The 14,087-nt window shown below is 40.8% G+C and overlaps 1 protein-coding gene across 3 annotated transcripts in view; it reads right to left on the bottom strand.

Annotated features, from left to right (window-relative positions):
- GLI3 (GLI family zinc finger 3) overlaps nucleotides 1-14,087 on the bottom strand; it is a 204,706-nt gene that overhangs the window by 138,292 nt on the left and 52,327 nt on the right. The window lies entirely within an intron of this gene.

The raw sequence follows: 14,087 nt of genomic DNA on the forward strand, positions 1-14,087 counted from the left end.
AAAAAGAGAGACACACACTTTTAGCCCATTTATCGCAAATACAATAAAGAAAAGTTCTCCCCCCGTGCCCTCCTCCTCCTCCCGGTGTAAGTTTGTGACAGGAGGTGCCTGTGTGGCTGTGAGGGATGGCCTGGGGACGCTCGCCAGCTCAGAGCCGGCAGCAGCCGAGCAGTAGATCACCGTCACCCATGCACTGATGCTCCCACCTGCGGGGCTATCAATTGTGCGGGAACAGACAGAGGCTTGCTGTTTCCCTGCCTCTGGGACAAGGAGACTGGGAGCTCCCTGATGGGCAGTCAAGAAATGATTTGTCACACAGAGGAGAAGATGAACCCCACCAGCCGGGCCTAAATCACGCCCAGCCACCCACCACAGCTCTGCAGCCCAGCTCCAGGTCCCTGGGGTTTGCCTGGATGAGGGGCTGAAACCTTGCAGGGAGGTTGGCAGTGATAAGAACCAAGGTGGGCAACAATAAAATGGGTACAACTGCTCAAGATACAGGAGCAGCAGCTTCAGGCAGGCACAAGCAAGGCCACCTGCTCTGGCAGTGTCACCACATGCAGGATGGTTGCATATACTCCCCCTACCTCTTTTTCCCATATCCACAAAAAACAAAGCCACGAACTCTTAATGAACAAGGGGGAAGAAAAAGCTGGGGGTAAAATAATAATAACTGAGAGTGTCAAACCCAAGCCCTAGTTTGGAGTAAGCCTCTAGGCCTGTGGCACCACTTGTAAGGGGAAAAGAGCCTCCTGACCATGGCTCTACCAGCCTTCCTTGCAGACAGCTCCAGGACTAGGTGCTAAAACAACCCACTGCTCCCACAAGTCCCTAAGGACTACACACACCCTTCAAAAAGCAAACAAAATGGTTCTGTTCCTCAAAATCAAGAAGCATGCTCCTAGGTACATTTCACACATGCCATGTGGCGAGGGGCTTTGCTAGGTACATAAGTCTCTAATGTAAATGCTCTCCTTCAGTTGCACTATTGATTTAATATATAGATGTTTCTCTAAACAAGCATGATTGCTTGCTGCCTGTAATCCTTGGCCAATACCAATGCTCCAGGTACAGCCTTGGTCCATAAACCACACTGCATGTACAAGCATACACCAATACATCTTGAAGGAATACTGATAAAGATTCTCCATTGCAAAGTTGCTCTGCAGTCCTAGAAGTACAAAAGGAATCTCAAATTATTAAATGCTGGGCACAAAAATGGTATCTAGAAAAGGAAATGAAAACACACTTAGGAAATAAAACTAAAGTGCTCCTACTCTACAATCCACATGCAAGGAAGAATGATTGACACCAGTGCCAAAATTGCATTTCGGTTGTCAGAGATTTAAGGTCAGGGCTAAGTTTCACTTGTACCTTTCCCTGGTGTACTTGTTCACACAGCAAAAGCAGCAGCCAGCAACTCACCGGGTGACTACACTCAACAAGGCTGACACCAGCATGACTCAACCTTTGTGCCTTTATACGAATTAGGTTAGAAACAAGCTCTGGACACGCAGATACCTGGCCATTATATGCGTAAATTAGCCACACCATTGCTTTAAATGAAATGCTAACCAGTTTTTTCTCTGCCTCCTCTACCCACATGGAGCAACAGCACAAAAACTCAGCAGCATAGCCTATTGAGCACTTAATTATTTTTTCTATCTCCAAGTATTACAGCAACCAGGGTTGCTGACTTATCAGCATCTTCCAGGGACAGAATTCTTTTTACAGCCAGTAATTCTACTTACAGAGCTTTTCCAGGGCTGGGTCTGAGAAGAAAGAGTTAATGGAAATAGACAACAACATTACAGAGTTTAAACCCTTTGCCCTCTCCTACTTTTTATTAATATGCACAGGCATTGGTCCCTGCTCTGAATTAGCAGGGTTTAAGGTTTCAACTTTTTACACTGAAGCTGGTTTTAGTTAGAGAACTGCAAATCAGGGACTAAAACTTTAAAACTTATATGGGGTTTTTAGAAACCTGCTTGCATAACAAAAGAAAAAAGAATAATCACCCCAAAGATATATTTTCCATCAGGTTTCTCTTTAGTCAGAGTCTTTTATGTTAAATTTCAACCTAGAGTGAACTTTCACTGATGAGACGTAAACTCCTATAAAAACAGGGTATTACACTTCATTTGAAATTCTGACAGACTCTTAAGTAGAGCAAGCTAACCAGTGCTACAACAGTTCAGAAAGAAGAAAGCTAGAGTGATTTGTGGGGCTGTATAATCACTCAGATGATCAGATAGGATTTCAGTTCTTTTACTCTTCAATATAAAGATAGTATATGTTAAAACTGCCATCCTGGGATACAAGAAGAAGTTGACATTTATGTGCAGGCTCCACTTTCATACTTTTCCTCTCAAAATATGCACACGTCATGAATCAAGGTACTAGTGACTGTTATGGAAAAGGCTGATTTTTCAAATTACTGAATAAAATTCAAAACCTACTTTCAGTAATTTAGAAATGAAAGGGGAAATGTGGTTTAATAAGGTTTTCCCTTTTTTGGTTACCTGAGAAAAAAAGATAACAAAACTATTTTTCCTTCTGCATCAACGATCTCTCTCCCCATTATAAAGTTATTGCCATGTGCCATACCGAGTCAGAAGTTCCTGTATGTTTTCTGCCACACAAAAATTGCCCCAGAAGAATTTAACTAAACACGATGGCATTTTTGCAATAACAATAAGGCTTATTCATCAGCTAAACAGCTCGCTAAGCATTGACTTCACACCACCGGGTTGCTTGTGATGGGGGCAGATGAGAAATTTGACAGCACCCACGCTCCAGGACGCTAAGAGCCAAGCAGTTTGCAGGAGCTCCCTCGGCGCCGAGCGGGAAACTCCTCTTGCAGTAACGCTGCCGGCTCTCACGGCAGGCGAGCCACTCCAGTGTGCCAAAAGGGGAAAGCTGTCTAATCTTGTTCTGGTTCAACTGAAGCGTTCAATAAAGTTTCAAGAGTAAGTGCAGGCAAGGCGCGCCAGGCCAAATTATTGACAGAAACACACTGTCCACCATGGCAACAAGTGGGATTCTAAAGAAAAAATGTAAGCAAACAGCCCACTCCTCCAGCAGCATCTGCCAAAGGGGTTTTACAGCCAAATAAGCGAGAACTGTTATGTTACTGCTCTGCTCACGTTTTAGAAGTGAACAGCTTTAGGATCAAAAGAAACATCTGATTTATTAAAACGTTTGAGAGAGACAAATGCCAAAGCGAAAGATGAAGCTGGTGGCAGCCCATCAACTCCAGTACAATTCCTCCCACCTTTTGCCAGGGTAAGAGTGAAGGGTTAAATAAGAAAAGAAAAAAGCAATCATGCCCAAGAGCAATCTGCATAAGCTTCTCTTTCTTCACATACACCCTTTCTCTGACTTAACAAGCCAATAGCCAGAGACACATGTTAGAAGTGCCCAGTCTTGAATGATCACTTTAATCCAGGATTCTCACATCCACTGAGAAATGCCTGATTTAGTCCTGCTATTTTGATCAGAAGCCAATTTTATTAGAAGTGCTGAGCACCTCACTTAATGGAGCACCTCTCACTCCATCAAAAAGCTTTCTCAAAAAACTCACACTGGACAGCATGCCTGAATAAACACACTTTTAATTGCACAGCTAATTTACTCAGAAAGTTTAAAAAAATCAGCACAAGCCAAACCCTAACACAAAAACCCTTTAAACTTTCTTTACCTGTTGAACTTTTTTGCCTTTTTTTATCACAGACCAAGACAAAGTAGAAGCTATTTTACTTTAAACCACCCAAAGATAGCAACTGAAAAAAAAAGTTGAAATCTATTGATTGAGCACACTAAAAGTCAATCCCAACACACTTCACAGACACCCCTGATTAAACAAGACAACACCAGCCCAATTAAATCTCTTAATATATTGAGTTTCATCACCATATTTCTGCTCACAACTTCCAGAGAGCATTGCTATCTCATGAGAGATCTGACAGCACTTCAGCTGAGTAAGAGAAAAAACAAGGTACTTACAACTGAGTCCAAGAGACCCTGCCTGATGCTCCCTCTAAGCTCCTCTCTTCTCTTGACCAAAATTCTCTGGCTACTAGGACATGGGCATTCCTCCCTCTTTTTCTGCCTCTCCCTTCTCCCCCCCCGCCCCATCTCCCTCCCTCTCTCTCAAAGGCAGTGCTTCTCCCATTAGAGGAATTAAAAGTGGTTGGTGCCATGCTAAATTTAACAAGCTCATTAGTATTCTTCCTGTGTGCTTCCTAGTGAACTCTCCCTATTCAAGCAGCTCTCTCTAGCTGAGGGGTCAGGCGGCTAATCATTAAATCAAACTAATGTCACCCTATCACAATCAGCCTGAGAGAAGGACGGTTTATTATTTCAGTTTATGCTAAATAAACGGTTTTACAAATGGTCTCCAAGCAAGGTCAACAGCAGCTTCAATTACAAGACAAACTTAACAAGAGTTGCTATAAACCAAGTGCTCCATATTGACCTAAGCACAAGCTCGGCTCTGCATATTGCCACTAGCAGGATTGTACAGGAATGCATATTGTAAAATAAAGGAAAGGGTAATCTTTTCTTTGCCAGAATTTGTGACTGCACAGAGACTGCTCATTCACCTCTCCCCAACCAGATTGCTGCTCAGCTCAATTCACCCCACACAAAGGCTGAAGACCAGACCTCAATGGACCGAGTGAAACATGTTCAAAACTAGGCTCTCTATTGTGACTGAATTTCTTAACATCTTTTCAAAAAGCGGAGAATGCCTTGAGGCTAAAGGAAGAAACAGGCTAATGGTGAATTGGGAATACTGAGCAAATTTCAGAGCCCTTTCCTCCTAGCTTTTGAGGTTGAAAGCAAGCTCTTTCCTTTCAAGTTTCAAAGTCCTTTTTCCTCCCGCAGTGTCACAGAAGGATTTGAAAAGAAGGTAATTGTGCTCACAGTCCCCCTGATCAGAGCTTACGTCCTATTTCTGGTATTTCAGAATACTTCTTGCAATAATGGTGCATATAGCTCAATCCCTTAACCGTCCTGCACTCTGCAATTGCTCATTAAATGAACAATTGCTGGTATAAAATGCCTTTTATGTTCAAGGTCTGGATATAAGATAAGCATTCTAGTACTCTAAATTTGGTTTACTAAGGAAACTCTCCATCATTAAATTACAAAACTGAAATCAGAATATCAGTCTTTCCCAGAAAAGTAGCATTTTAGATGCTGTGAGCCAGAAGGAAGGGGGAAGGTGGAATGCAAAGAAGATTGACTACTTAGATTCTTAGAACAGATACCTAAGTAAGAAAGCCATTTCCTTCCCATTTAAGAAAGGCTGAGTTTTTGACACCTGATATTTTCTTCCTTGAAACGATGCAATAGAGCAATTGCCAGGCTCATTAGGACACCCGTACCTGCACCTTCTTGCATACACACACTTTTCACTACTCTCTCACCACCTTAAGAGCCACATCAGAGGAAACAGATCTGTAGGATTGTGCCTGCCTTTAAAAACAGCTTGTGTTGTTTTGGGTGAGTACAGTAGTTTAAATTGGACACCCTTGGTCCAAAGTTTGTTATTTTCCTGCATTTGGAGCAACTGCACAAGAAGCATTCTGGAAATACTAACACAGATATGAAGGATGATGCTCATAACTGGTTTTAAAAATAGACTCCAATTACACAAGAGGCTACAAAATCTGCTAGATAACAATACTGTACTCACTTTATTTGCAGTGCTTAAGCATACCTTATATAAGACTTTTGTGCTTATAAGTAACATACATTATCTGAGCTTACCGCTGAAAATTTATAGTTTTCTGTTTCTACTTTTAGCTTAATTATTTTTTCTTTATCCTATGTATAATAATTTCCAATACCTGATTTGTAATCTTTGGAATATGAATACACAGCTCTTCTGTAATTTTGTTTGTTTTGAAGAACATGTTATATTCTTTTGTTGTCAACTTTAGCTTTCACTGGAAGAAAAAGGATTTATCAAAGAAGGAGAGAGGGGACCCAATCCCTACAATACCTACCTACTCCACTCACACTCACACTCCCTTATTCTCCTCAAATGACACATACATTCAGTTTTCCTGCATCTGCTACACAGCTTGGTTCAGTTTCTTTCTTAACTGTACAGAGGAGGACAGAACCCAGTACATCAATACAGTGCCTATGACTTTGGAAACGGAGCCTGATACTGCATTCCTGAGTCAATGGCAGAGCTCCCACTGACTGGACGAGACAAAACTGGGCCTGTACGGTGTTCACACCACTCCAACACTAAACCAGCAACACAATGTTATCAGGAGAACATCACTCACAGCCTTTTCCAAAAGTGTGAGTAACTCTCCCCCAAGACTGATGGAGAACCTGAGAATGGCACAAAGCAGCTTAAAAAACTCAGGTAAACTTTTCCAGACCCCTAAATCAGAGACAGCCTTGTTAGCATCAATGTCTTTATCTCAATTTATCTCAATCCAGATGAATTTACAGTGCTCGTTACCTCCCCAGCCACTCCCAACTAAAACCAACCATCTGAAACTAAACAGACATATAGGAAATTATGTAAAATAAAGCCATCTTTAAAATTTCATACAAGCAAACACCTACTGTATTTATTTTACTGAGAGTCTGTATCTACAAATGCCTGTTTTAGATCTATAGGGAAATGCTAAAAATCTCACATAAGCTGAAAAAATCCTATTGAGGAAACACAAGAGGCAGATGTAAACACAGCTACCTACACACAAAGGCAGAGTGCTGTGGAAACTTTCTTGTCAGTCCCAGGACTCAGCCTCAGAGGACGGACAAAGAGGGCAGGAGGCAGAGCTGGGCTGCCTTACACATGATCCTGCATCTTGCTGATCATGCAGGACATGCGGAAAAAAACGGAGTAACATTTGGGCATGTGCCTGAAGTTACTGACCTGACACTTGAGCCATCCCAGTCTCTTCTTCGGAACAAGCTACTGAAGTTGCTTGCTGTGAACCAGATTCCTGCAGTATCCTGTTGGCCAAGTTCCCCTCCAGCTACCCAGCTAAACCACCAATTAGCCAAGTTGTGGAGCTTGAACCCTTCTGCCCAGCCACAGCCCAGACCTGCAGGGCTGAGAGTCTCTGGGAAGCTAATGGAGGGACTAATTCTCAGCAACTTGCAAGGTCAGCCTCCGAAGAAGTGGGAGCCTCACTTCTGAATAAGCCCTCCCCCAGCCCGTTTCCACACAGGCTTTAAAATAACAAAAACAAACAATTTAAGTCAAAACAGCTGAAAACCATTTTCTCCCTTCCCAAGTTCAGGGCTACATGTTTCTCCCATGGCAGACAGTGGATTATTATGGTGATACTTAACACCACTGGCGAGTGCAGCCCCCAGCAATCTGGTTTAGGTGTTAGTGACGACATTGACTGAGGCAGGAGAAACACTAAACCCTAGACCTAGGTACCAAGCAGGTGGCAAGATTTTAAATTTACCTTCATGGGGCTTACAAGGCCCAAATTTTGCTTGCTTTACTCACACTGAAATTCTGGGGATTCAGTGCAAGTAGAGCAAGAGGGATTCATGTCCAGCATCAGAAATGCTCCAACCACTGGGCACTAATAGTCTGTCTGAGAAATGCACTGAAGATGTTGGTTGGCACGTGGAAATGCTGTATCATTATCTTGATGGAGCTCTTAGTACCAGTGCTTTGTAGCTCCAGTGAACAAGAAAAAAAAGAAAGCCGTAATGCAGAAGTAGAAGACATTTGGAGGTAGAATTAATTGGCAAAATTAACATGTAGTCTGCCATTTCTCCTTTTAAATTTGCAGAACTAGAAGGCAGTCAAAAGCACTTTCCTTTCTTGGTATAATAAATTTTATGTTTTGATTTTGTTACTTGAGGACTGGGAAGCTCAAATGAGGAAAAAATATTTCTTTGAAGAACAAACTTACTTTTTCATTTCCCCTTCCAAAAAACTCTTCTACCTTACAAAATTTTGTGAAGACTGAAAATTACTGTGCAACAATCTCAGCAAACCATAACATTTGCTCAAGGTCTGCTGATCAGGGCTAAAACTCAAGCTTTGCACTTTCGGAATATCTCCAGGATCACTGCCCTTCTCCAACATCTGGATTGTTCAAAGAGCCAAGAGAGTCAAATATAAGTAAAAGACAACAACAGACATCAGGATCTGACCTTTGGCAACTATTTCTCAGAAAGAAAAAGCTCCTCAGCCTATTGTAAAACTCTCAAAAGGATCCTGATTTAAAAACATTATGAAGTTCCTTCCATTAGCCAGTTATTAGACTGTTAGTCATTGCTTACTTTGAGCAGGCTAATTAGTTACATCAAAGGCACTACAATAAATTCCCAGGAGGGTTTTGGTGGGGGGATACATTTCTCAACCATCTAATAGCACGTTTATGCCTATCTGTGGGTAACTGCCTCATTTCACTCAGACACTGGGGGACATATTCTGTGCTGTCACTTTCTACCAAGCCAGCAGCAAGACCAGGCCTTAAAGCTGTTTGAAGCCTGATATAAATGTGATTAGCCATGCTTAAAAGCCACAAAAGAGTGAAAGAGGAGTTATAAACCCTTTGGTGCACCATCCTTTTGCACCATCTACAGCACAAACACCTTAGCCTTGAAAGAATAAAAAGCCCCAGTTATTTATAGTGCTGCATACAAACAAAATTATATTCCCTTTTTCCTTGGGTGGGTTCAAACACCTAAATGGAATCACTAGCAAATCACTAAGTAGTTTGCAACAACCCAGGCAACCATTCAGTTTAGATGGCAGATATCACCTATTTAGTTGTGAAATTTACTTATTGCTGCATCCTTTTGCACAGCTGCAGTAAGACTTTTGTTTCCATTATATCCCTTTACTTCTGGTCTCTGAAAAAATGCCAGTTGTTTAAAAATGTGTTATGGGTTACTCTGCCCTGATTCACAGTGGCTGCAATCTCTGGACAATGATTTCACCAAAGTTTTCTAAGGGCAAAATTTGAATGCCATAGAAATTTCTCTGTGCAGATGTGTATGTACTTCTACACAAAAAAGTGCAGTCACAGGCTACACAAATCACACCCACAAATTCAGCTCCACCTTACATTCCATAAAATCCAACCAATTGCAGATGTGTCATACATGATGTCTGCAAATAAGTGCCACACAGGCAGGCTGGACACCTGAATGTAGAAATAAGACTTTTTACAGTCCTCATCAGCAGTGTAAATAATTCAGAAGAATGCTGCAAAACATCATAAGGTTTACAGCAAAGGATGTTTTCAAACAAAGAAAAACTCTCGAGCCCTGTACCCCAAGCAATCTGATGCTTTGACATTTGTGCACTAGTTTAGAACAGCAGAGCAACTAATCCACAGATATTGCGAAATATTCCCTTTATCAGCACTGCTTCTCTACCAGGAATATATTCTGAACGCCCCAAACCTGGCTTGTTTACCTCTAAAGCTAAAGCTCAGGAGCTTTCTTCTCTGCCTGGAGACACTGCTTACAAACAAAATAACTCTCCTTAAGTCTTAAGAAGATCTTAATCGCCCCAAAGACCAATCTGTTTTTTCTCCCCTCTGCCCATTTTCTGCTCAGTTTTCTCCACTAAAGAGGATGTACATGCTCTGGCAGAGGTGCACGCTGCCATACTTTCATCACTCCAGCCCTCACATTCCAGTCATCAAAAATACTGCTAACAGCCACAGCAACCCTCCCAGAATGGGTGCATGTGAGTAGGCAGGGAGGGATGGAAATTGGAGAGCCCGGAAGGAAAGGACAGAGCAAATTCTTCACACCATGATTTCCCTCACCTAGGGGGTGGAATCTTCCTAAAAGCTTTGGATCTTTGGATGTGTGGAGTTGGAGACTTAAGAGAACCAGTCACTGGCTTACTTGTCGGCGCCTGTCTCCTCCCTTTGTCACTTCCACTGCACACTTCTGGCCAGGCTTTCCATCCTCTGGCAGGGTCTGCCAGCCCTGTCTGCTACATTTGAGAAAAGGCAAGAAAGCTGAGACATACCAGCTTTTTCCAGCTTCTCAACACAACCCCACAGGGGAAGGAACTGAATGCCAACCAGATCACTATATGGATGAAAACAAGTTGATGATTAATGTTTTCTGTTGAGTTTCAGGAATGAGCAAAACTGGTTTTGAGACTTTGCTTTTTTGATTACTTATGCATTTGTCTTTTTAGCCTTAATGCTGGATAACAGATTTTAAAAGACAGTGGAATATTGGCCTCAAGCTTTTACTGATTAACTGCATATATGTACTTGGGTGCTTATAACTGCCTTAAGCAATATTGTATATTTCCATTTATCAAAATGCAAATGGGCACCTGAGATCATAACAACAGCCAACTTAGAAAAACAATCCTATATTCACGAAAAAATGGCAGAACAATTTAAAACAGCACTCTCCTCCTACTACAGTAGCCATGTGAGCTCAAAAAGGGCATTCTTAAATTGTTAATCAGGTTTTGCTGGCTTCATCTATCCACAATCTGGCAGAAGGAGATTTCAATGTTTCCTTATTATTTTTTTCATTTATATTCTTGGCTACCTACATTCTCAGGCAACATCCATTTCAAAGAAAAATAAACTAAGTTTCATCTCTCAAAAACATAAAAGAAACATGATTTCTATGGAAGGAAGGCTGGGGAAGGGAAAGGGAATCACCTGCAAAGTTCATTTGGCTATATACAAAGCAAAAGAAAAAAAAATAATCACCATGCAATACCCAGCAGTATAATCAATTCTGTGACTTCTGTGTGCTGCAGAGGAATGCAAAACTGTAGCCAGCACAACTTTGCCTTCTTCACTCACAAAATGCATAAAATACTGATAACTGATTTCATAAGAGAAAAAATATTTTTATACAGCAAGTAAGCACAGTGTGATTGCAGGATTCAAGGTCCCTTTGAATTATATACAGAAACATCCACTTAGATTTGAAGGCAAAATGTGTTGAAGAGTAAGCCCAAAGCCGCCCTACAAATCACCCTGCATATTAAATGTTCCAAATCTGAAAAAACAAGAGTGTGCCCCCCCTTTGTATTACGTCAAATGCGCATTCACAGCTTGCACAACTTGTCCACAAATACATAACAGTTGACTAATAACTATTTACCATGTCCCTCTGAAGGCAAATGGAAAAAAAAACAAACAAACAAACAAACCAACACATAAAACCAGAAGAATATTACTTTTATGCTAATCTCATTGTTCATACCAGTTTCACCATAAGACATGTAAGCATGAAAACTAGAGGACAACTTGTAGTCTAGATACCTCCAGGTACTTCAACAGTTATTCATGACTATGTTGTCAACTGTGTCACAATCATTTGTTGTATTAACACATCCTCCTTGCAGAGGATACAAGATTTAACACATTTGTCCTATAAAATTCAATTAGCCATTTCAGATGCACCAGAGTTGCAGCATCAAAACCAGCTAGCTTTAAAGAAGAAATTCCCATTAGAAATCACAGTTTTTTCATGGCAAAAAGACTGACAGTCCACAGCCTTCTCACAGCAGAATACATACTAGGCTTGCTTGTTGCAACTCCTTTCTAAAGACTAGAAAAAAATCTTTTCCAGAGCAGTAAGGTTACCACTGTCAGCTACACTGAACTACATACTTCCCTCTCTTTCGGGTCTTATCTTCAAAAATCACGGAAACAAAGATGTAAACTTGGACATTAAAGAGCGTTAACATCAAAGTATATGCACTACTTTTGATATTAACCAAAGCCTTGAACCAGCAAACTAACTGGCACAAATCAGGGGTGTCTGTAATTTCAGAAACAGCTGAACTGAGCTCTTTGCCGTGGCCTGCATTTGCTCACTGATTTTTCAAAGCACACTATCCCTGTATGTTTTTACAACTACCTGCCAATCAAGAAAGCAGCAGGAATCCAAATTCACTTCTTGGCATTTTCACCCTTTATCTTTCCACATTTCCTAACACGTGAAGTTTTCTATTTCTTTCTTCTTCTTTAAAAAATTTTAAACCTTTATAAAATTTTAACATCTCCATCCAGCACAATTTCTGTGCATTGGATCAAATCACGGACTGTATAAGATCCCAGCCCTTTGGTTTACATAAAAATTACTGTATATAACAATTCTGCTGAAAAAAAAAGGAATATACAAATGCATAAAGGAATTACATAAATAGATATCAATAACTGATTAATATTTGTGTATTATCTCACTTGTATTCCCCCATTCCATCTATTATTATATATATCACCCTTACAGTCCGCATATCCCAACAGAGCTTCAAATTCTCTCATCAAAGAGGTTAAGTAAAAGAAAATATGTTTATGATCTCCCAACCTTTGCTATTTCCCACAAAAATCTGTGTTTTCATCAGCAGTCACACACACTCCACCTCGTTGAAAACATTCCAATGCCATCTTCATTAGTTGCATTCAAATCAGTTCTGTGCCAGAACTTACAGTCAGGACCTGACAAAAGGCCAGTGAACACACTCATATAAGCAGGTGCCCTACAGAAAAGGCAGTGCAAAAAAATGCAGGTAGACAGCTGGACAATACTTTGAATTTTAACTTTCCCTTGTGCTTTAACTCACCAACTTAGTCCATACTTAAGTCTACACAAGACTCAGAACTTGTTAACTCATAATATGTCATAAAACTTTAGCCAGGGCAACACATCATGGCTTGAACTACAGCACACACATCTCCAGTTACAAGTATAAATTTCAGGATGAATGGAAAGAGTCAGGAAAGAAAAAGCTCAAGTTTAGATTCCTAGCATTTTTGGTACCCTATTAATGTTTTAGTTTTTTGTTTTAACGGGACAAAACCCAGGATACCAGGATGCATGCTGTGATGCAACAAAATGTGGTACATAGCTGTACTCAGAGGGATGGCTCTCCTCCCATAATACAACACTCTTTTGCCTCATTTCTGAAGGAAACAAGATTGAATAATATCAAGTGAGGGCAGAAAGCAATTTGGTATCTATTCTACATATCTTTGAAATTCATTGATTGTCTGAGGCAAGATTTCTATACCAGATTTCTATCAAGAAAAAGGCAGCAGCTAGGTTGAAGAGATGCGGTATTACCAACCTTCTAACATCAAGGTTGCAGAGAAATTTCTCCTCATCATACAGAAAGTATTAAGGAACAAAGTGTAATAAGCATTCCACCAGAAAAAAAAAACTTTGATCAGAGCCAGCATCTTAACTGGACACCAGAGAATCAAGAGAGAAAGCCATACCCTGGAGGCAATTCCCAGGAAGGTCCATTTCTACTCCAAGCAGCTTTGCATTTTGAGCAGAGCTGCTGATTACAGATGTGATCTGGAGCAAGTTTCCAGGACAAATCTTAGAAAAAATAAGCACCAGAGTGCAACAGAATCACATGAGGGTCTGTGGGCTCCAGCAGCATAGGATGATTCCAAACCTCCACAGTGCTTGCAAGTTACTAAGTATTCTCTTGAGGACTAAGCACTTGTCTTCCACAGTCCCCCTCAACCACTGAGGAATAGAATGCACAGGAATACTTTCATTTACCCAGAAGCTTTATCTACCACTCATGAAATTATATGCAGGCATGAAGATGGAGACTGACTACTGAGTCTATTTTGCCAAACTGACTGTAAATTTCATCACAAACTGAAAAACTATATATGAACAGCCTTGATAAAGAACAGCAAATAAAAGTGTGGCCCAAGAGTGATCATTGTCATCTTCACGGACCAGAAGCATGGCTGCATAAATACCAGACTGTATATCAGAAGCAAGGTTCACTGGCAAAAGGGCATTCTTCTCAACTTCTCTTCTTCACTTCAGCGGAAGCAGGAAAAAATGGAGTGGGCCCAAAGGAAGCTGAAAACAAATTGCACTTTAAACCAATAAAACACCCATGGTCCATCAAGTTGTCTCATTACTGATAAGTCAGTAATTAAAATTTTAATGGCAGGCAAGCAAGTTTCTAAATCATTAGGCAACAGAACACAGTGTCAACAATATCACTGAACAGAGGGATAGAGAAAAATCAACCACCACTGCTTAATCACTTAGGACTCTGCAGCTATTCATCTGAGGAGCACAGAAGTCCCTTATACCACTGCAAC

This window comes from Serinus canaria, chromosome 2, assembly GCF_022539315.1.
Source record: "Serinus canaria isolate serCan28SL12 chromosome 2, serCan2020, whole genome shotgun sequence".
Classification (NCBI taxonomy): domain Eukaryota; kingdom Metazoa; phylum Chordata; class Aves; order Passeriformes; family Fringillidae; genus Serinus; species Serinus canaria.